At 32.8% G+C, this 20,716-nt stretch overlaps 1 protein-coding gene, 6 non-coding genes and 1 pseudogene across 15 annotated transcripts in view; 4 read left to right on the top strand and 4 right to left on the bottom strand.

Moving 5' to 3' along the window:
• The window catches only part of LOC149880611 (uncharacterized), a 59,027-nt gene extending 45,763 nt beyond the window's left edge, over positions 1-13,264 (bottom strand). The window contains exons 1-8 of one of the 9 annotated variants that reach the window (XR_016445698.1): positions 11,892-12,046; positions 10,921-10,996; positions 9,368-10,046; positions 9,095-9,223; positions 5,994-6,091; positions 4,362-4,491; positions 4,043-4,133; positions 3,732-3,861 (exon numbers count right to left, since the gene is read on the bottom strand). The gene's annotated coding sequence lies outside the window, so the exon portion shown is untranslated. Of the gene's footprint in view, positions 1-3,731; positions 3,862-3,986; positions 4,134-4,348; positions 4,492-5,993; positions 6,249-9,094; positions 9,224-9,367; positions 10,074-10,920; positions 10,997-11,891; positions 12,154-12,386; positions 12,474-13,222 lie in introns of those variants that run through there. The other 8 variants (XR_016445699.1, XR_016445700.1, XR_016445703.1 and 5 more) reach the window with 8 other exon arrangements.
• LOC149880613 (5S ribosomal RNA) lies at positions 12,011-12,132 on the top strand (annotated as a pseudogene).
• LOC149880612 (U1 spliceosomal RNA) lies at positions 12,865-13,036 on the bottom strand. Its single transcript, XR_016446071.1, has one exon. It is a non-coding gene; the product is annotated as a U1 spliceosomal RNA (small nuclear RNA).
• A 1,507-nt stretch (positions 13,265-14,771) lies between the features above and the next one.
• On the top strand, positions 14,772-14,890 carry LOC149880610 (5S ribosomal RNA). Its single transcript, XR_016446088.1, has one exon. It is a non-coding gene; the product is annotated as a 5S ribosomal RNA (ribosomal RNA).
• A 732-nt stretch (positions 14,891-15,622) lies between these two features.
• On the bottom strand, positions 15,623-15,794 carry LOC149880609 (U1 spliceosomal RNA). The gene has a single exon (XR_016446070.1). It is a non-coding gene; the product is annotated as a U1 spliceosomal RNA (small nuclear RNA).
• A 1,736-nt stretch (positions 15,795-17,530) lies between these two features.
• LOC149880608 (5S ribosomal RNA) lies at positions 17,531-17,649 on the top strand. Its single transcript, XR_016446087.1, has one exon. It is a non-coding gene; the product is annotated as a 5S ribosomal RNA (ribosomal RNA).
• Positions 17,650-18,381: 732 nt separating this feature from the next.
• On the bottom strand, positions 18,382-18,553 carry LOC149880607 (U1 spliceosomal RNA). Its single transcript, XR_016446069.1, has one exon. It is a non-coding gene; the product is annotated as a U1 spliceosomal RNA (small nuclear RNA).
• Positions 18,554-20,288: 1,735 nt separating this feature from the next.
• On the top strand, positions 20,289-20,407 carry LOC149880606 (5S ribosomal RNA). The gene has a single exon (XR_016446086.1). It is a non-coding gene; the product is annotated as a 5S ribosomal RNA (ribosomal RNA).
• Positions 20,408-20,716: the final 309 nt, after the last annotated feature.

The raw sequence follows: 20,716 nt of genomic DNA, 5'->3' as shown, positions 1-20,716 counted from the left end.
CAACTGTGGGTCTTTCCCTGTAGTTTTCAAATATGGTCTGAGAACTGTAATGAGAAGTCAGCTGTACAACGTCAAAACACAGTATCTGTATTTTTCATAATTTGATATAAAAATGACTTTTGTAAAGTACGTCGGGCCGCCAACTTAACTTCATAACTTTCATCACTTGAAACTTCATACGGTTATCAAGAAAATGCATAGAATTCAATGTAAATCGACAAAATGGTACTTTTAGCTTTCATTAAGCTGTAATTGTAGATACTGTGTTTTGAAATTAATAGAAAAATTTGAAAATCCTATTACATTTAATTTAAAACACGGTATGTGTAAATTATATTTGTTAAATAAAAATTAATGCCATTTGGGGGGAGGGGGGTATTTAAGATGGGTGATGGGTCAACCGACTCCTCCTAGATCTATATTTTGTATTCAATATTTTGAAAAATCATTAATCCTATTTATCATTCGGCAAGAAGACGTGGCATAGTGAAAAATCGAGTTGCCCTATTCCTCCTAGAATAAAGTCTAAATACTCCCCTAACTCCAATGAACTAACAAATGTTAAAATTGTTTTATGAGTGGAGTATTTACACAAACTTGTATGAAAGTTCAAAACAATAACCAATTAACAAATGCTTATTTCGCACTAATTTACTTAAACTAATATTGAATTTCTATTTAAATGCTCAATTAGAAAGTAACGTCCACATGGTAGTGGTTGAATCTAGTCTTTTAAAGCACCACATTTTGTTGGTATTATGAATCATTTACTTTTACTTACCACAAACTGTATTTTGTTAATTTTCTTTAATCTCAACCTAACAATTATCATACTAAATTGCATAATTTACTGGTTTCAAACTAAAGAATAACAGATAAATGACAGATTTAACAAAATTATGTGAAAGCTAGAAAAAACCACTTAAAATAAAATTCAAAAATGAAAACAAATATGTATCACTTTCTTTATTGCATAAAATATATAATTTGAAAATACCTAGTCTTCAGGTAGAACAATTTTTACAGTTTCATATAATAATAACAACAAGTATAAACAAAATAAATTATAGTAAAACATAATAAAATAATTGTAAAGTACTTATTCAGTCTTTGGCTCTCCATTAAAATCTGTCCAGTATTCCATACAAGTTGATCCTCTTGAAAATTTAGCCATAACAACACTGTTCATTTTAAATCCACACAATTTCTCTGTTTTTACATTGGTTGTCCTTTTTTTATTTTGCCACTCATAAAAATCTTTCAATTCTAAAATATTTCAATTTTTTCGGCTTTGGGAAATACAATTCTTAAGGTCTTCAAAGTCATATATATGCCTAATTTTTTAAATTTTTTTTTCAATATTTCCATGGACCCCATCAGCAGTCATATGGGTATGACCCTTAGTTAGGTATTTCATTGTTACTGATATTGTACTTTGAAATAAGGAATTTGTTGAATTTAAGTTACATACCAATGCCGTGTATAAGGTCCAATTTTTGTTCTGGCCAGTGCAATTATCAGCCCAGAAAATAAAATCTTGTACATTTCTTTGGTTACTAATTAAAGTCAATATTGAGTCTGTAACATTTTCAGCTTTACGCCCAGCAATGGCTTCATGCCAAAGTACACAGTGGCATAAGGCATTTGGTTTTAATTGAGCAAATGTTTCATTAAATACCACTAGTCTACTGGTGAAAAAATTAGATTTAGTATCTGGCATATTAGGAATTAATATAGCTTTTTGTAAGTCCATTGAGTAGATACAAGTTGACTCGATACTCAGTTTAGAATCTTCCTTATATTTTGACGTTGCTGCTACAGCTTTGGCTTTATGGTTTTCTAAAAGTGTAATATTATCTCTAATTTTATTCTCATCAGTAGAATTTTCAATTATATTTTGATAGGTATAGCAATCTTCACATTTATCAATTGTGGGATTTCTTAAAGATATATTTAAATCCTTTATGATTTTTCTATAAAACTCTTGAGAGCAATAGTTTTTATGTTGAGAGCGAAAATCATCATACATAGCTTTTACTGTTAGTCCAAAAGGCAAGTACATTATATTTGGTGCATTAAGTCGCCGATAATGACTTACAGATGGTTTGTACAGCCGTATATGATCAGCTACAATATCTTTGGGTAAACATTTTTTAATATTTTGCTGTCCTCTATTTTCAGTAACAGATGACATTAAAAAATTACTATTCATCCTTTTAACTAGTTCTGTTAAAACAGAATCATTTGTATAGCCAAGAACGTTTAGAAGAGTGGTCTTACATACCTGTACTTCTTTTTTTTTTGGAGTCTGGAAGTTTGTAAATCCTGGATTGTGACTTTTTAAAACTATGAACAGAACCCTCAACTGTTGTTCGACGTTTTACAGATGTAATTGTTACACATTTTGCTAAAAATTGTCTCCTCTGGACATATGTTGTTAGAGACCAATAAGTTTTCCATAAAAACTTTTGATGATCAGTGGATAGATTGTCTCTACAATTATTTCTACACTCTACAGGGCATGTAAGAGAACGGTTTGGATGTTTTGTCTTGGCATTGACATTTTTTAATTCCCTTTTTTCTTCTAATACTGCTTTCTTATCTGCCTGACTAAACTTCTTCTTTTTCCTTGCAGTTTCAATAAGTTGATTATCTGGAATATGTTAAATATTTGTATACATGTAAATATGATGTAGTAACAACTGCATTGTTGTAGGTATATATAAATTATTTAGTACCTTGATGTTCAGTAATTGGGGTTAAATCAGGATCAAAGTTACTGCCATTCAAATCCTCTTCAACTTCTTCAACTAAAAAATATAAATACTGGTATACAACTTTATGTGACATTTAAATATGATGTATTAACAAATGCATTGTTGTGTATATAAATTATTTAGTACCATAATGCTCAGTAATTGGAATATAATCAGGATCTAAGTCATTTTCATCCAAATCCTCTTCAACTTCTTCAACTAAAAAATATAATAAACACTAATATAAAATATAACATGATGTGTTAATATGTTGTGCAACTAAGTAAATACTGTGTATAAAACATTTAGTACCTTCATTAACAGTAATAGGAATAAAATCAGGATCTAAATCATCTTCAACGTTGTTGACTAAAAATAGAATTACATGTTAATGTAAAAACATAATATAATAATAAGTAATTACTTAAGAGAACTTACTTATGCGTCTTGGTAATGGATAATTGTGATCCCAGTCCATAATTCTTTTTTCGATTAGTTATTAAATAACTTAAATTAAGTCTTAAAACTTAAATCTTAAATTTTTACATTAAATTTTAATGTAAAAATTTAAGAATTAAAAAAAAGTCGTTGCTAGTAGTTAGTTACTGTGTTTTGAGTTTGAATTTCACTACGCTTGAAATATATTTTTGGTAGATTACAATCATAACAAATTCAAAACACATTATCTACAACTTCGTGTAGATACTGGGTTTTGTTATTGTTTTTTTTTTTTATCAGAATAAAATGTTGTAGTTACTGTGTGGTAACTCCTGATATAATTGCCTGTTTCCAAAGAGGATATTACATAAAAATTCTGCATGAGTTGGTATCAAAGAGTATATAAAAAAGTAAATTTTGATAAAAATGTTGGTTACTGTGTTTTACGTTGTACAGCTGAATTGTAATGACCTATAAATGAATACTCATCCCAGCCTATATCAAAGTAATAATATTATATTAAAGTAAATATACCATACAGAATTATGGTATAAGAAGTGTAACAAAATAATAGTAATGATAAAAGTTCAAATCTACTCATAAGAACAGCAATACCAAACTTGTGTGAGCTTTAACAACAAACCAATCTTTGACATAATTGCATGACCTACAAGTGACCATTAAAGAAAGAATTGTGTTCAAATGATACCTTAAAAAAAGTAGTATCGCTTTTAAATAATGTCCTACATAAAAGTTTTGCTTATTTTTCAAAAAAAGTTTAAAATTTCAAACCTAAGAGTCATGTTAAGTTGCACTGATTCTAGATGTAAAAACTATTTTTAAAATACCTTTTTACTGCTGCCCTTCAAGGATTGGATTTATAAGAGATGCAATTGAGTTAACAATGATCAGTTTCAACTGGATATAGAAAGAATCATACTAAAAAAAAAGATGGTAATACAATTATTTTGAATAGAAGGTAGATAAATCTAAGCTTCCTGTTTTGAAGTCATCAATAAAAGTACTACTTTGATTTCTACACTGTTCAGAATTTTATTTAAGTTATTGGAAAATCAAAGCATTTTAGACAAAAATTGTCATACACTTAAACCAGCAGTACTAAACCTGTTGCCTGCAGGCCTCATATGACCTACCAAGCTTACTTACGTAGACCAGGAGATATTTGTCAACAGGAAAGTGCTTTTTAGTAATTTAGGCAGTTGTTGGTAAAATCCAACATTCACCAGCTTCTTCACGTGTCCATATTGCAACTCCATTTGAAGTGGAACTGTTTTTTCTAAATTTAAAAATAATCATTTTTTTATCATTTTACATCATTTTCAGTTGTTTAAGTAACAAGCTTTTGACTTCATTTGACAGCACTGGTATTCCAACATCCCCCAAAACTTAATGAAATAAGTAAACCTTAAATTTGAGGTTTATATATTTCATTAAGCCAACCAAATATCATAAGTTCTTGATTGGATTTAGATCAAGACTTTGGGTGGGCATTCTAAAACATTAACTTTTTATTTATTATTATAATTATAATTTATTATAATTACTTTCCTCAAACCAAGATTTAACAGATCTTGTAGCATACTTTGGGCCTTTGTTGTGCATTAAAATCCAAGTAACAGGTAGGTTATCATTAGCATACATTTTTTGTTTTATTAAATTTTGCAATATATCTTTGTATTTGTATTGATCCAAATTTCCATCAATTTTGACCAATAGTATGCCAGGAAATAGCTCCCCAAACCTTAATACTATCCCCACTGTACTTCATTATCTTCAGAGTACATAATGGGTTGTTTTTTTGCTTCATAGGATGCCAAATGTATACTTTCCCATCATACTGGAAGCAATTAAATTTGCTTATATAGCCTCAAAGGCTGGCTTCTCATAAACAATCATGAATGTTTGGGGCTGACATAACTATGTGATACTGTTTTTCAATTTTGGTTTTCATCTCATGAGAAATTAAAAAAGGATCTTTTTAAGGCATCATAATAATTTGGTCATCCGTATTGGTTGAAGTTTTTCTTAGTGGTGGCTGTCAAATTTTATCATCACTGGATTGCATTTTTAATATGTTTATGACAGTTTTGAACCAATTTTCTAGAACACCCTAGTTGATGCAAAACTCTAGAAATATTAACTTCATTTGTTAATATGTTTAAAACCATTTTTTTCTTTTCAACAGAGCAATGCTTGTTTTGCCCCATGTTCAATTACAAGAAAAGTAAATGTTCATTATAAATAATATTTACAATGCCTTGTTCTTCTGATTCCCACTTCAGAATTTTATTGAAAAACCCTAATTTTTAATAAAGAGATTTTCCTTTAGCATGTGATATTTCATTGAGCACTTTTATACAACAATATTTAACAACAATGGTTTTTGTTATATGTACATCCAAATAATAATGCAAGTTCCAACTTGTAAGTTGTCATAAGAAATGCCATTAAAATCAAATACATAGAAACACTGTTTACTAAATGTAATTAAAAGAATCTTTTTTGTGGGATGTGCTATTTCTATGAGCATCTCTTTTTATAAATAAATACACAAAATGCAACCAAAGTATCCTAATTATCTCTGTTAAATAATATTTACAAAAAAAGTTTTAAAAGAAAAAAGTGTACAATTTATTATTCTGGAACTAAAAAGTTAATTGTAATTGAAAACATTTTGCTAGAAACTATAGAAATTCTGTGAAATAATTTTGTAGAAGTAAAATATTGTACAAATAAGAAGTTACTCTATTTACACAGAAATAAAATTCAATTTCTTACCATTTAATGCTACACCCAACAAAATATCAAATATTTTTAGAGCATAAAGACAGTTTGCAATCCCTTCCTCATAGTTCAATCAATTTATTTTAGTAATCCTACAAAGAAATATTTCCAAGTTCAATTGAAATTTATCAACAACTGACATAAAATTTACTATATTGTAAAACTCATTCAAATAAATGACATTAGCAAAATTCATCCAGTCAGATGATGCTTGGTCAACCATAATCTCGCTAAATTTTTCATCTTTATCTAAATTCAAGGAAAGAAAAAGATTTACATAATAAATATTTTTGGTGTCTAAAAAAACTATTGAGGTAAAAATAATTGTTTTGGAATTGATAGTTTCCTCAGCACAAAGAGAGAATTTTTTGGTTTTCTAAACTTCTGATTTAGAAATTCAACTTATTCTGAAAATGCCTTCTAAAATTTTCACTTTTTTAAATCCTTTGAAATCCTAAAGCTTTGAGTTTGGTATTTAATTTAGTACCAATTCCTTTTTAGCCTTACTTGATGATCTCAAAAAATACACAAATAAATACTCAATACAAAATACTTAAACATACACAAAGGTTTCTAATAATTAGAAGGAGAATCAAAGCATTTACTTCTAAAAGAGATCTTTTTTTTTCATCACTGCTGTAAAGTTACCTGAAGCAATGCAGGAACAAATTTTTCCACTTATTTTCAACTTTTTTCAAACTTTTTTTGCTGATTATGATTTTGCTGATTAATGAAGTAATAATTTTAATTTCTGTAACTTTTTTGCAGAATTCTGAAAAAAAGATCAAATTTAGTAGCACCTTTTACAACTTGAAAATGGTGGACTTTGATGCTGTGTGCAACTCATTTATTATTTCAAGAAACACAGAAAGTAAGTCAAACTTTGGGATTAGGTTTATTTCATTCAATATTATCAAAAGTTAAAAATTAGGAGCACTTTATCATTGAGATTGATTGACTGGATAATCTGATATAGAAATCTTTCATTCAAGTTAATTTGTTAATAGATCTACAAATATTAACACGCATGTAGAAACAAATCTAAAATGTCATCTCAGTATAGCTTTTATATTAAATGACAAACTCATAGGTAAATTTTTTTAAGTAATACACAGAATATATTTTATATAACATCCACCTATCATACCAATCTGTTTAGTAGCATAACATGACTTTTAGATTTTTGTACTCCTACCTTAAAATTGAACTCAAGTTGAATTGACAGCTATGAACCACTGTCACAAAAAATGAACTTGAAAACTACAGAAATACCACCTTTGCACACTGAGTCTATTAAGATAGACGCTGAGAAATACCAACATCTGAAAATTCTTTAATCTCTAGTTATATGAAATCAAGGAAATTTTACGACTTTCCCCAATAGGTCTTAACAATTCTAAATAAAGGTGGAAATTTCATAGATTGTTGTTACACATCCTTTTTTGTATGATAAAAGTTTGTATCTTTTTCATAAAAACCAAACAACATGAATTATAGGGTATTTAGAAAAAGCTTTGGTAGCCCTCATTTTTTTTTTACTATTTGCCCATAAATAGCCAACTTTTTTGAAAGTAGAACCAGTGCATATGTAAAAAAATTATAACATGTTTTAATTAAAACGTTTTTTATTATTTGTCAATCTTTTGACAACACTTTCACTTTAAATGTTTCTAACTTTTTTTTTTAGTAAACACTTCAAATGACTAACCATAAGTTATGTTATAAATTTACAGTTTGCCATGCTTATTTTGATAGCTGAGCTGATCAGGATATTTTCTCAATTTAGTGTGGACACCTCACATTAACTTTTGGAAAACAATTTTAATAAAATTTTGTGATGCCACACCCCAAATTCAGCAGTGTTATTGATGTTTACTGTATTAAGCCCTTCTTACACAGCTCATATTTCATACTTGCCTGAAATTTTTCAATTGGACAAAGTGGTGGCATGTGTGCTAAATTCATGTTATTTGGAAAAATATTGACACCATTTTGTTAATACAATTACACTTTTGTTAATTTGATTACACTTCCTGGTAATGGCAAGATCCATCATCAGGCCAGAGAATGGGTGGATGATCATGCTTTTGGATCATAGGCATAAGTCGCTTTGTTAAGCATTCTTTAACATAAACTTTGGAGATGAAAAAATGGCTGAGTTTTGAAACCACATGAACAGATGAGTTGCCAATTTACAATTTTCTTGATAAATTTTTTGGTTTAAATTGCTTTTAGCAAAAAATTAGGCTTTGTTCCTTTTGGGATTGCATAAAATTGCTGGCATCAAACAGATGAGTTTCAGTAGGTTTCATCATTCATTGTAATGCACTTTTGGATTCCCGTTGGCCTTACCTGAACTGCGATTGGGAACTTCCAGAGAATTTCTGCTTCCTATATGACTTGTAGTCTTACCTCTTTTTGACTTCTTGGATTATCAACTTGGGAGCAATAATTTTTTTTTGAATATCCAAAACAGAGAACTCTAGATTTACATTTTTCCAACTTGACAAGTTTTAAACTTAGTAGACCACTCTCTAGATTTCTCAAACTTCTTTCCAATCTATTATCTTCACCCCAAATTTTGATGATAAGACTGACAGTATTCCTTTGAACTATACTGTTTTGCTTGCAAACTAATTGGAATACTAGAATTTTAAAGCCACTCATCCATTATGATTGTCTCACTTCTACTTCTGAATACATTTTCTTCGCATACAATCAACTTTTTCTAAAACTGCCTTTATATTTTTTGAAAGGGAGATATATTTGGTTTACAACAATAACAAAATTATCAAGTCAGAAAAGGAGTCAGACTTCAAATCTGAAGTCTGACTTGAACAAAATACAAGAAGCAAACTTGACCTGGAACTGTTCACAACTCATAAGTTTTTGCAAACTCAGCTATTAAACAAGTTTTAGAAGCTCATCAATATGTTCATGTTATAGGTGATTCTGGCTATCCTTGCAAAAAATTTTAAATGTAACCTTTTTCTAACCCAAAAATTGAAAGTGAAATCTGATACAATTACAGTTAGAGAAATGCACTTATGACAGTTGGATAGTGTTTTGATATGTTAAAAAAACAATTTCCTTGCCTCATTATTCCTTTACAAGCAGAACTGCAAAACTGCAAAATTCCATAACAATATCCTGTTTTGTTCTTCCCAAGATTGCCCTTCTACAATGACCAATGATCTCATTGCAACTTTGTATTTCATTCTACACTAAAATAAAAAAAAGGCAATGAGGGAAATGGTGCTGAAATCCTCAAATAGAATAATTCTCATAAAGCATCATCCCCAAAAAGTGTCAAAATAGGGTTTAATGACTTTGGTAATAATATCAACAAAAAAATATACAGCAACAACCTGTCAGAGAGCCTGTCGCATTTAATCACATCAGGGTATATCATGATGCCTTTTTGCTCATGTAAAAAAATTCCCTTCTGAATTTTGCTTTTGGAAACTGAAAACTCATTTGCTTCTTTTCTGACAGACAAAGATTTTAAGGTTAATGTCAAAATTTGAAGTTGCTGTCATCTGTTAGAAATTTTGAAAGGGTTTTTTAAGAAATTTTTAAAGGGTTTTTAAAGGGTAGAAGTTTTTAAAGGGTTATCATTTCATGCAGTTAACAAGGTAGTCTAGATCATCAACTTTGGTTGAAATCTCCTTTGGAACTTCAATCTTATCTAGTGCATTAAGATCAGATTCAGTGATATTCAGAACAGTTGCAAGTTTCCTAGTAACTGCTTCTTCAATTTAGTTTAAATTTCTCTTCCCAAATGAAGTTTTGTTAGAGGATTTCACTGGATAAACTTTTATAGGAGACTTTTCAAGTTCACACAAAGTACTGTTGAGCAATTATCTTGTTGACTCTAGCATAATTTTTTTCTCTTTATCATCTTCAATCTTCATCTTACCCACTTCTGATTCTTCACCTGATGCTAATCTATATTTGAATTGTGGACAAAGCTTTTCATCTGGTACTATAAACATGCCTTTACAGCATTGTTACTTTGCTGTATCCAAGTGATTTCATGAAGACTGCCTGTAAAATAAAATGAACCCATAATATCTGTAAAAAAAAAAAAAAAAGCATATATTTCACCTATTTTTTGCAGACAATAACAGCTAATAAGAAAACTGTAAGAAGCTGTTGATGAATTCATTTTGTCATTTTATACCATTTTTTTCAGAAATTTTCCAATTTTGAGATTTTTTTCTTACATGATAAAAGTTAATAAAAGAAAAACTTTTGAGACAAAAAAATCCAGAAAACAGTTTTAGAAAAACTATTCACATAAAAAAATATCAGAAAAAAGTTTGGAGGCTTTGAAGTTGTCAGTTTTAAGGTTCAAGGTAATGAGGGGTGCCAACTGATATTTCTAAACAGCTGTTCCTGGAAGTCTAAAATTGCAAATTTAGCCTATTTACCTAATGCAGATATAATGTAGAAATCAGCAAATCAGAAATGGCGTCACTCATGGTTTTATTTAAATTAGTTGAAATTTATTACAAAATTAGTTGAACAAGTATTGAGACCAATATTTTATAAGACCTATATTTTCATATGAGTAACACAGAATTTAAAAAAACCAAGTTTTTCAGATGATCTAAATATAGGCAACATAAAAATTGCCTAAATGGTTGAAAAGTGCTAAAAATATACTTAAAAATCAAAACTTCTTAACAGTAAAACAAAATTATGCTTAAGTTGAACAAAAAAAGATCATTCTAAAGTGATTGTTCAAAAAAAATTAAAAACAACAGAGTTAAAGGTCTTTCTTATTCAACACTTTTATTAACATGGTTACTTGCTATAGCGTATTTAAATTAAAAACAATATAAATACATAAAAATCAAAAATGTCAAAAACAAAATAAGAGAATTGTGAAAGAAACACATTTGGTAAGTCAACATACCTAACTAACTAGCCTTTGACCAACCAACTACAATTTAGTGGAAGTTCTCTTCATCATTACTTAAAAATGGACTCAGCTAAAATTAAAATATTAAACCAAATCATTTAAAACTTTTTCATGATATTATGGAACTTAAAACATCATAAAGGGAGAATGAAAATTTTAGATTAAAATACAGAAAGATGCTGCTTAATAAGACAAATAGTAAAACGTTAATTATCTATATTGCATACTTATGATGGAAAAATAATAGAAATTGAATACCAACTAATATAAATATATATATAAATATACATAAATATATATCTATATATATATATCTATATGCATATATATATATATATATATATATATATATATATATATATATATAAATATATATATATATATATACATATATATTATACATATATATATATATATATATATATATATATATATATATATATATATATATATATATATATATATATATATATATATATATATATACATATATGGAGAAGACAGATAAATAGTAGCAAAATCTTTATCTGTTTAAAAGAGAAGATTATAGTAATAATAGTGTTACCAAAAACAAACAAAAAAACAACTAACAGAGGAAACCTATTTAACTACACAAGAATAAAAAAAAAAAAAACACAAGAAAATTTAATATACAAGAATGCTGATGACAGGGACCAAAATGGTTATGAGTAAAACAAAAAATAGAAGGAAAGTGAGCCAAAAAAGATAATGAAACCGTGGAAAATATTAATAAAACTTAAACAAAATAATAAAGACTACCTAAGATTAAAAAGGCTAGGTATATTTGTTAAAGTATGAAAAAAAGATATATAAAAAGAAAAAGAAAACATATACACAAAATGACCAACAAAATCAATGAAACAACCGAAATAACAATCTATCTAAAAGAAAAAAAAACAGATATATGTAACATACAAAAACGAAAATAAATAAATTATACGTACCTCCGCAAATAAGAAAATCAATAATCACAGACATTAAGAGGATCCAGCGACAGTAGAAAGAAAAAATATTTATAAAAAGCGAAATAAAAAATATATATATATTAAAAAAAATCCTAACCTTCTATAATTATAACACCACGGTGAACACACCCGTTCTCGTCCGATCACGGAAGTTAAGCACCGTCGGGCCAGGGTAGTACTTGGATGGGTGACCGCCTGGGAACTCCTGGTGCCGTAGGCTTTCGTTTTGCCCTAGCCAAAACAAAATAATAGCTTGAAGTGCGTGTGTGAGTGTGTGCCTTTTATTTCTGCAAATCCGTGTTTGAGACTATTGCTATTGGGTAAAAACGAACACGCATGCTAGTTGACCAACATTTTAAGTTCAATGTTTTGGGGTTGCTAAGTGCTTCCCAAAAAAGAACAAACGTTAGGGTTGGGTCCACAAGGAAGCCAAAACAAGATAGTACTACACTAGTAGACAGCATAAAGACATACCTCTCCAATGAAGTGCATGCACATTCAAAGCAAATCAGAAGTTCCGAAGAAAAAGTGTAAAGCAAAACCATTCTCGGCAGCCATTTTTATTGAACATAAACTATAACCTAAGGGAGAATAAAGTAAGAGAATTTGGTAAAAATGCGTCATAGGTCACGTGGATGTACCAAATTCCTCACTTTTGCGCGGATCCAGCGTAACATGAATAGAAAGTGTGCACGCACGTGACCTTATTGGCACCCATCCATTGGTATTCTATAAACACAAAGGAAACTTAATCTCCGTAAGAAGTTAGCTCCATAATGCTCTTGTAATGTAACACTTAACGGAGAAAGAAAATTGGCAAAAGTTGCAGAAGCCGGAACTGGGCAGCAGCACCTGCAGTTAAAAAAAGAAAAAAGGGAGCGCTCATTGCGTCTAATTTAGGAGCCTAATGTTTAGGCTCGAGAAGCGATGCTTTTGATTGCATCGTAAGAGAAAGGGGCGAGCGCCAACGCAGGCCCCCACAGCCAGAAAGTGTACGGTCGAGTTACCGACGTTAGCGGTAATCGCAGTCAACCCAGAGTCAGCCCAGGCGAAGTGCAATACAAAAGCCTCACCCTGGAAGAAGCCCCATGTTGATCAGGTTTGCTTCACCGTCAGGTAAGTATGCTTTTTCCCGCTATCTAACGTTTTCTCACTGTAAGTAAGTACGAGTTGGTCGATTGGCTGATCTCGTGCTCGTGCATAAATGGTTGATGCGTCCGAAGACGATGTTTCGCTTTTGTACATTTGTGGTTGCCCTTCCTGAAGCCCCGAAACTAACGAAATTCGACAGTTAAAGAATTGACATGTACCTTAATACACAGTGACTTAGTAGAAGTGTGTGTTTTTTCCGTGCCTATCGAGGCGCTGAGAAAGGTCGAGCTTTAGTAAATATTCAAATGCTTGTGGCGAGTGGTTTGTCCCCATGCCTTTTTGTTGCCGTACAATTGAAAAATCAGTCAGCTGGGCTCTTCAATTACTGGCCTTCAATTAATCAGTCAGCTGGGCTTCAATTACTTGCTAAACTAAGGTATTGTCAGTATTGCAGTTGGACAGTACATTTTGTCTCAAATTTTCACTGTTCAACTCAATTACTTATTCATTCCTATTTGTTTTCGTATTCCAACATGAATTCGTTTAACCGACCAGTAAAAATGACATGCACTTTCTACTTCCCTTTCTTTCGTTTTGTTGGTCCCTGAAATCTGCTCTTAAAAGTTGTTTCTTTTTTGAAATCTGCTCTTCAAAGTTGTTCTTTAAAACTGCTTTTGGCAAATCTCCTTTTGAAAGTTCTGCTTGTGTTCGTCACGCTTTGCTAAATTGTTAAAAAGAATCAATGAGTTCGTCGTTACCTTTGTTTTCTGTTAACCCATGCCCATGCTTCGACGTAAAAACGTTGGTAAAAGTCATTAACTAAACTTGGCTTCTTTTCCTTTTCCTCGAATGGATCTAACCGTCAAAATTGAGTAACATCTGCAGACAATTTAATGTTCTTCTTAATGACCCTAAGTTTGTCTCTTAAACGCTAGTTATCTCATCAATGCTCCTTACTTTACAAAAGCAACTTTAAAGTTGACGCGAAAAGACTCGATTTATGAACTCAGCCATCATCACCAGCAGGTAAATGTAGTACTTTAGATTAAAAGCACTTTTTCCTACGTAAGAAGTTACGTGCTGTTACTAGTCTTTTAACAAGCGTACCCGAGGGACTCAAAAAAGGTGAAATTGAATTTTTGCATCTTGACGTATAGTATATCTAAAGATTGACATAAGTTACTCTAACCTATACTAAAAGCGAGCTCTTTCTTTTTCTTCTAGTTTAGAACTTTTTTTTTACAAAATAAACTCCATGAAATAAACTAATCGATGGCTGCACCAAGAATAAAACAGGAGTTTGTCTTCTCACCGAGCTCCATTTTAAAAAATGTAAGAGTATATAGTAAAAAATGACAAAGTTAACACAGTTGTGAAATGAAAAAAAAAAAAAAAAAAAAAAAAAAAAAAAAAAAAAAAAAAAATTTTAGAAAAAAACGTTTAAAAGTTAAACCTTAAAGTGGAGTTTCATGAGTATTTTCCCAAACACCTGTATGCATTTGAATGTAACAAAGTCATATAAGTAATGAAAAGCGTTTACATTCAGCTTCCAATTGTTTTAGCGTAGTTTTCCTCTTGATCTAGGTGTTTAGAAATGTGTTCCGTTCCACAACGACGGTCCCTGGTGCACAGGCTCACAAGGTGTATTTCTGTCTCCTCCAAATATAATCCTGCAAAAATGTATTTGTTTACTGTAATATTTTATCAATTAAAATTCCATGATGAGGCGTTTACAGTATAAAGTCGTTAATGGGTGACAACCTCTTCGCCTACGACCATACCACGGTGAACACACCCGTTCTCGTCCGATCACGGAAGTTAAGCACCGTCGGGCCAGGGTAGTACTTGGATGGGTGACCGCCTGGGAACTCCTGGTGCCGTAGGCTTTCGTTTTGCCCTAGCCAAAACAAAATAATAGCTTGAAGTGCGTGTGTGAGTGTGTGCCTTTTATTTCTGCAAATCCGTGTTTGAGACTATTGCTATTGGGTAAAAACGAACACGCATGCTAGTTGACCAACATTTTAAGTTCAATGTTTTGGGGTTGCTAAGTGCTTCCCAAAAAAGAACAAACGTTAGGGTTGGGTCCACAAGGAAGCCAAAACAAGATAGTACTACACTAGTAGACAGCATAAAGACATACCTCTCCAATGAAGTGCATGCACATTCAAAGCAAATCAGAAGTTCCGAAGAAAAAGTGTAAAGCAAAACCATTCTCGGCAGCCATTTTTATTGAACATAAACTATAACCTAAGGGAGAATAAAGTAAGAGAATTTGGTAAAAATGCGTCATAGGTCACGTGGATGTACCAAATTCCTCACTTTTGCGCGGATCCAGCGTAACATGAATAGAAAGTGTGCACGCACGTGACCTTATTGGCACCCATCCATTGGTATTCTATAAACACAAAGGAAACTTAATCTCCGTAAGAAGTTAGCTCCATAATGCTCTTGTAATGTAACACTTAACGGAGAAAGAAAATTGGCAAAAGTTGCAGAAGCCGGAACTGGGCAGCAGCACCTGCAGTTAAAAAAAGAAAAAAGGGAGCGCTCATTGCGTCTAATTTAGGAGCCTAATGTTTAGGCTCGAGAAGCGATGCTTTTGATTGCATCGTAAGAGAAAGGGGCGAGCGCCAACGCAGGCCCCCACAGCCAGAAAGTGTACGGTCGAGTTACCGACGTTAGCGGTAATCGCAGTCAACCCAGAGTCAGCCCAGGCGAAGTGCAATACAAAAGCCTCACCCTGGAAGAAGCCCCATGTTGATCAGGTTTGCTTCACCGTCAGGTAAGTATGCTTTTTCCCGCTATCTAACGTTTTCTCACTGTAAGTAAGTACGAGTTGGTCGATTGGCTGATCTCGTGCTCGTGCATAAATGGTTGATGCGTCCGAAGACGATGTTTCGCTTTTGTACATTTGTGGTTGCCCTTCCTGAAGCCCCGAAACTAACGAAATTCGACAGTTAAAGAATTGACATGTACCTTAATACACAGTGACTTAGTAGAAGTGTGTGTTTTTTCCGTGCCTATCGAGGCGCTGAGAAAGGTCGAGCTTTAGTAAATATTCAAATGCTTGTGGCGAGTGGTTTGTCCCCATGCCTTTTTGTTGCCGTACAATTGAAAAATCAGTCAGCTGGGCTCTTCAATTACTGGCCTTCAATTAATCAGTCAGCTGGGCTTCAATTACTTGCTAAACTAAGGTATTGTCAGTATTGCAGTTGGACAGTACATTTTGTCTCAAATTTTCACTGTTCAACTCAATTACTTATTCATTCCTATTTGTTTTCGTATTCCAACATGAATTCGTTTAACCGACCAGTAAAAATGACATGCACTTTCTACTTCCCTTTCTTTCGTTTTGTTGGTCCCTGAAATCTGCTCTTAAAAGTTGTTTCTTTTTTGAAATCTGCTCTTCAAAGTTGTTCTTTAAAACTGCTTTTGGCAAATCTCCTTTTGAAAGTTCTGCTTGTGTTCGTCACGCTTTGCTAAATTGTTAAAAAGAATCAATGAGTTCGTCGTTACCTTTGTTTTCTGTTAACCCATGCCCATGCTTCGACGTAAAAACGTTGGTAAAAGTCATTAACTAAACTTGGCTTCTTTTCCTTTTCCTCGAATGGATCTAACCGTCAAAATTGAGTAACATCTGCAGACAATTTAATGTTCTTCTTAATGACCCTAAGTTTGTCTCTTAAACGCTAGTTATCTCATCAATGCTCCTTACTTTACAAAAGCAACTTTAAAGTTGACGCGAAAAGACTCGATTTATGAACTCAGCCATCATCACCAGCAGGTAAATGTAGTACTTTAGATTAAAAGCACTTTTTCCTACGTAAGAAGTTACGTGCTGTTACTAGTCTTTTAACAAGCGTACCCGAGGGACTCAAAAAAGGTGAAATTGAATTTTTGCATCTTGACGTATAGTATATCTAAAGATTGACATAAGTTACTCTAACCTATACTAAAAGCGAGCTCTTTCTTTTTCTTCTAGTTTAGAACTTTTTTTTTACAAAATAAACTCCATGAAATAAACTAATCGATGGCTGCACCAAGAATAAAACAGGAGTTTGTCTTCTCACCGAGCTCCATTTTAAAAAATGTAAGAGTATATAGTAAAAAATGACAAAGTTAACACAGTTGTGAAATGAAAAAAAAAAAAAAAAAAAAAAAAAAAAAAAAAAAAAAAAAAAAATTTTAGAAAAAAACGTTTAAAAGTTAAACCTTAAAGTGGAGTTTCATGAGTATTTTCCCAAACACCTGTATGCATTTGAATGTAACAAAGTCATATAAGTAATGAAAAGCGTTTACATTCAGCTTCCAATTGTTTTAGCGTAGTTTTCCTCTTGATCTAGGTGTTTAGAAATGTGTTCCGTTCCACAACGACGGTCCCTGGTGCACAGGCTCACAAGGTGTATTTCTGTCTCCTCCAAATATAATCCTGCAAAAATGTATTTGTTTACTGTAATATTTTATCAATTAAAATTCCATGATGAGGCGTTTACAGTATAAAGTCGTTAATGGGTGACAACCTCTTCGCCTACGACCATACCACGGTGAACACACCCGTTCTCGTCCGATCACGGAAGTTAAGCACCGTCGGGCCAGGGTAGTACTTGGATGGGTGACCGCCTGGGAACTCCTGGTGCCGTAGGCTTTCGTTTTGCCCTAGCCAAAACAAAATAATAGCTTGAAGTGCGTGTGTGAGTGTGTGCCTTTTATTTCTGCAAATCCGTGTTTGAGACTATTGCTATTGGGTAAAAACGAACACGCATGCTAGTTGACCAACATTTTAAGTTCAATGTTTTGGGGTTGCTAAGTGCTTCCCAAAAAAGAACAAACGTTAGGGTTGGGTCCACAAGGAAGCCAAAACAAGATAGTACTACACTAGTAGACAGCATAAAGACATACCTCTCCAATGAAGTGCATGCACATTCAAAGCAAATCAGAAGTTCCGAAGAAAAAGTGTAAAGCAAAACCATTCTCGGCAGCCATTTTTATTGAACATAAACTATAACCTAAGGGAGAATAAAGTAAGAGAATTTGGTAAAAATGCGTCATAGGTCACGTGGATGTACCAAATTCCTCACTTTTGCGCGGATCCAGCGTAACATGAATAGAAAGTGTGCACGCACGTGACCTTATTGGCACCCATCCATTGGTATTCTATAAACACAAAGGAAACTTAATCTCCGTAAGAAGTTAGCTCCATAATGCTCTTGTAATGTAACACTTAACGGAGAAAGAAAATTGGCAAAAGTTGCAGAAGCCGGAACTGGGCAGCAGCACCTGCAGTTAAAAAAAGAAAAAAGGGAGCGCTCATTGCGTCTAATTTAGGAGCCTAATGTTTAGGCTCGAGAAGCGATGCTTTTGATTGCATCGTAAGAGAAAGGGGCGAGCGCCAACGCAGGCCCCCACAGCCAGAAAGTGTACGGTCGAGTTACCGACGTTAGCGGTAATCGCAGTCAACCCAGAGTCAGCCCAGGCGAAGTGCAATACAAAAGCCTCACCCTGGAAGAAGCCCCATGTTGATCAGGTTTGCTTCACCGTCAGGTAAGTATGCTTTTTCCCGCTATCTAACGTTTTCTCACTGTAAGTAAGTACGAGTTGGTCGATTGGCTGATCTCGTGCTCGTGCATAAATGGTTGATGCGTCCGAAGACGATGTTTCGCTTTTGTACATTTGTGGTTGCCCTTCCTGAAGCCCCGAAACTAACGAAATTCGACAGTTAAAGAATTGACATGTACCTTAATACACAGTGACTTAGTAGAAGTGTGTGTTTTTTCCGTGCCTATCGAGGCGCTGAGAAAGGTCGAGCTTTAGTAAATATTCAAATGCTTGTGGCGAGTGGTTTGTCCCCATGCCTTTTTGTTGCCGTACAATTGAAAAATCAGTCAGCTGGGCTCTTCAATTACTGGCCTTCAATTAATCAGTCAGCTGGGCTTCAATTACTTGCTAAACTAAGGTATTGTCAGTATTGCAGTTGGACAGTACATTTTGTCTCAAATTTTCACTGTTCAACTCAATTACTTATTCATTCCTATTTGTTTTCGTATTCCAACATGAATTCGTTTAACCGACCAGTAAAAATGACATGCACTTTCTACTTCCCTTTCTTTCGTTTTGTTGGTCCCTGAAATCTGCTCTTAAAAGTTGTTTCTTTTTTGAAATCTGCTCTTCAAAGTTGTTCTTTAAAACTGCTTTTGGCAAATCTCCTTTTGAAAGTTCTGCTTGTGTTCGTCACGCTTTGCTAAATTGTTAAAAAGAATCAATGAGTTCGTCGTTACCTTTGTTTTCTGTTAACCCATGCCCATGCTTCGACGTAAAAACGTTGGTAAAAGTCATTAACTAAACTTGGCTTCTTTTCCTTTTCCTCGAATGGATCTAACCGTCAAAATTGAGTAACATCTGCAGACAATTTAATGTTCTTCTTAATGACCCTAAGTTTGTCTCTTAAACGCTAGTTATCTCATCAATGCTCCTTACTTTACAAAAGCAACTTTAAAGTTGACGCGAAAAGACTCGATTTATGAACTCAGCCATCATCACCAGCAGGTAAATGTAGTACTTTAGATTAAAAGCACTTTTTCCTACGTAAGAAGTTACGTGCTGTTACTAGTCTTTTAACAAGCGTACCCGAGGGACTCAAAAAAGGTGAAATTGAATTTTTGCATCTTGACGTATAGTATATCTAAAGATTGACATAAGTTACTCTAACCTATACTAAAAGCGAGCTCTTTCTTTTTCTTCTAGTTTAGAACTTTTTTTTTACAAAATAAACTCCATGAAATAAACTAATCGATGGCTGCACCAAGAATAAAACAGGAGTTTGTCTTCTCACCGAGCTCCATTTTAAAAAATGTAAGAGTATATAGTAAAAAATGACAAAGTTAACACAGTTGTGAAATGAAAAAAAAAAAAAAAAAAAAAAAAAAAAAAAAAAAAAAAAAAAATTTTAGAAAAAAACGTTTAAAAGTTAAACCTTAAAGTGGAGTTTCATGAGTATTTTCCCAAACACCTGTATGCATTTGAATGTAACAAAGTCATATAAGTAATGAAAAGCGTTTACATTCAGCTTCCAATTGTTTTAGCGTAGTTTTCCTCTTGATCTAGGTGTTTAGAAATGTGTTCCGTTCCACAACGACGGTCCCTGGTGCACAGGCTCACAAGGTGTATTTCTGTCTCCTCCAAATATAATCCTGCAAAAATGTATTTGTTTACTGTAATATTTTATCAATTAAAATTCCATGATGAGGCGTTTACAGTATAAAGTCGTTAATGGGTGACAACCTCTTCGCCTACGACCATACCACGGTGAACACACCCGTTCTCGTCCGATCACGGAAGTTAAGCACCGTCGGGCCAGGGTAGTACTTGGATGGGTGACCGCCTGGGAACTCCTGGTGCCGTAGGCTTTCGTTTTGCCCTAGCCAAAACAAAATAATAGCTTGAAGTGCGTGTGTGAGTGTGTGCCTTTTATTTCTGCAAATCCGTGTTTGAGACTATTGCTATTGGGTAAAAACGAACACGCATGCTAGTTGACCAACATTTTAAGTTCAATGTTTTGGGGTTGCTAAGTGCTTCCCAAAAAAGAACAAACGTTAGGGTTGGGTCCACAAGGAAGCCAAAACAAGATAGTACTACACTAGTAGACAGCATAAAGACATACCTCTCCAATGAAGTGCATGCACATTCAAAGCAAATCAGAAGTTCCGAAGAAAAAG

Source organism: Hydra viridissima, unplaced genomic scaffold, assembly GCF_058129835.1.
Source record: "Hydra viridissima isolate aposymbiotic clone 2 unplaced genomic scaffold, HvirCarnegie_v1 scaffold_12, whole genome shotgun sequence".
NCBI classification, from domain to species: domain Eukaryota; kingdom Metazoa; phylum Cnidaria; class Hydrozoa; order Anthoathecata; family Hydridae; genus Hydra; species Hydra viridissima.
Note: the sequence above shows the minus strand (reverse complement) of the source record. Positions and strands in the feature narration are given on the sequence as shown.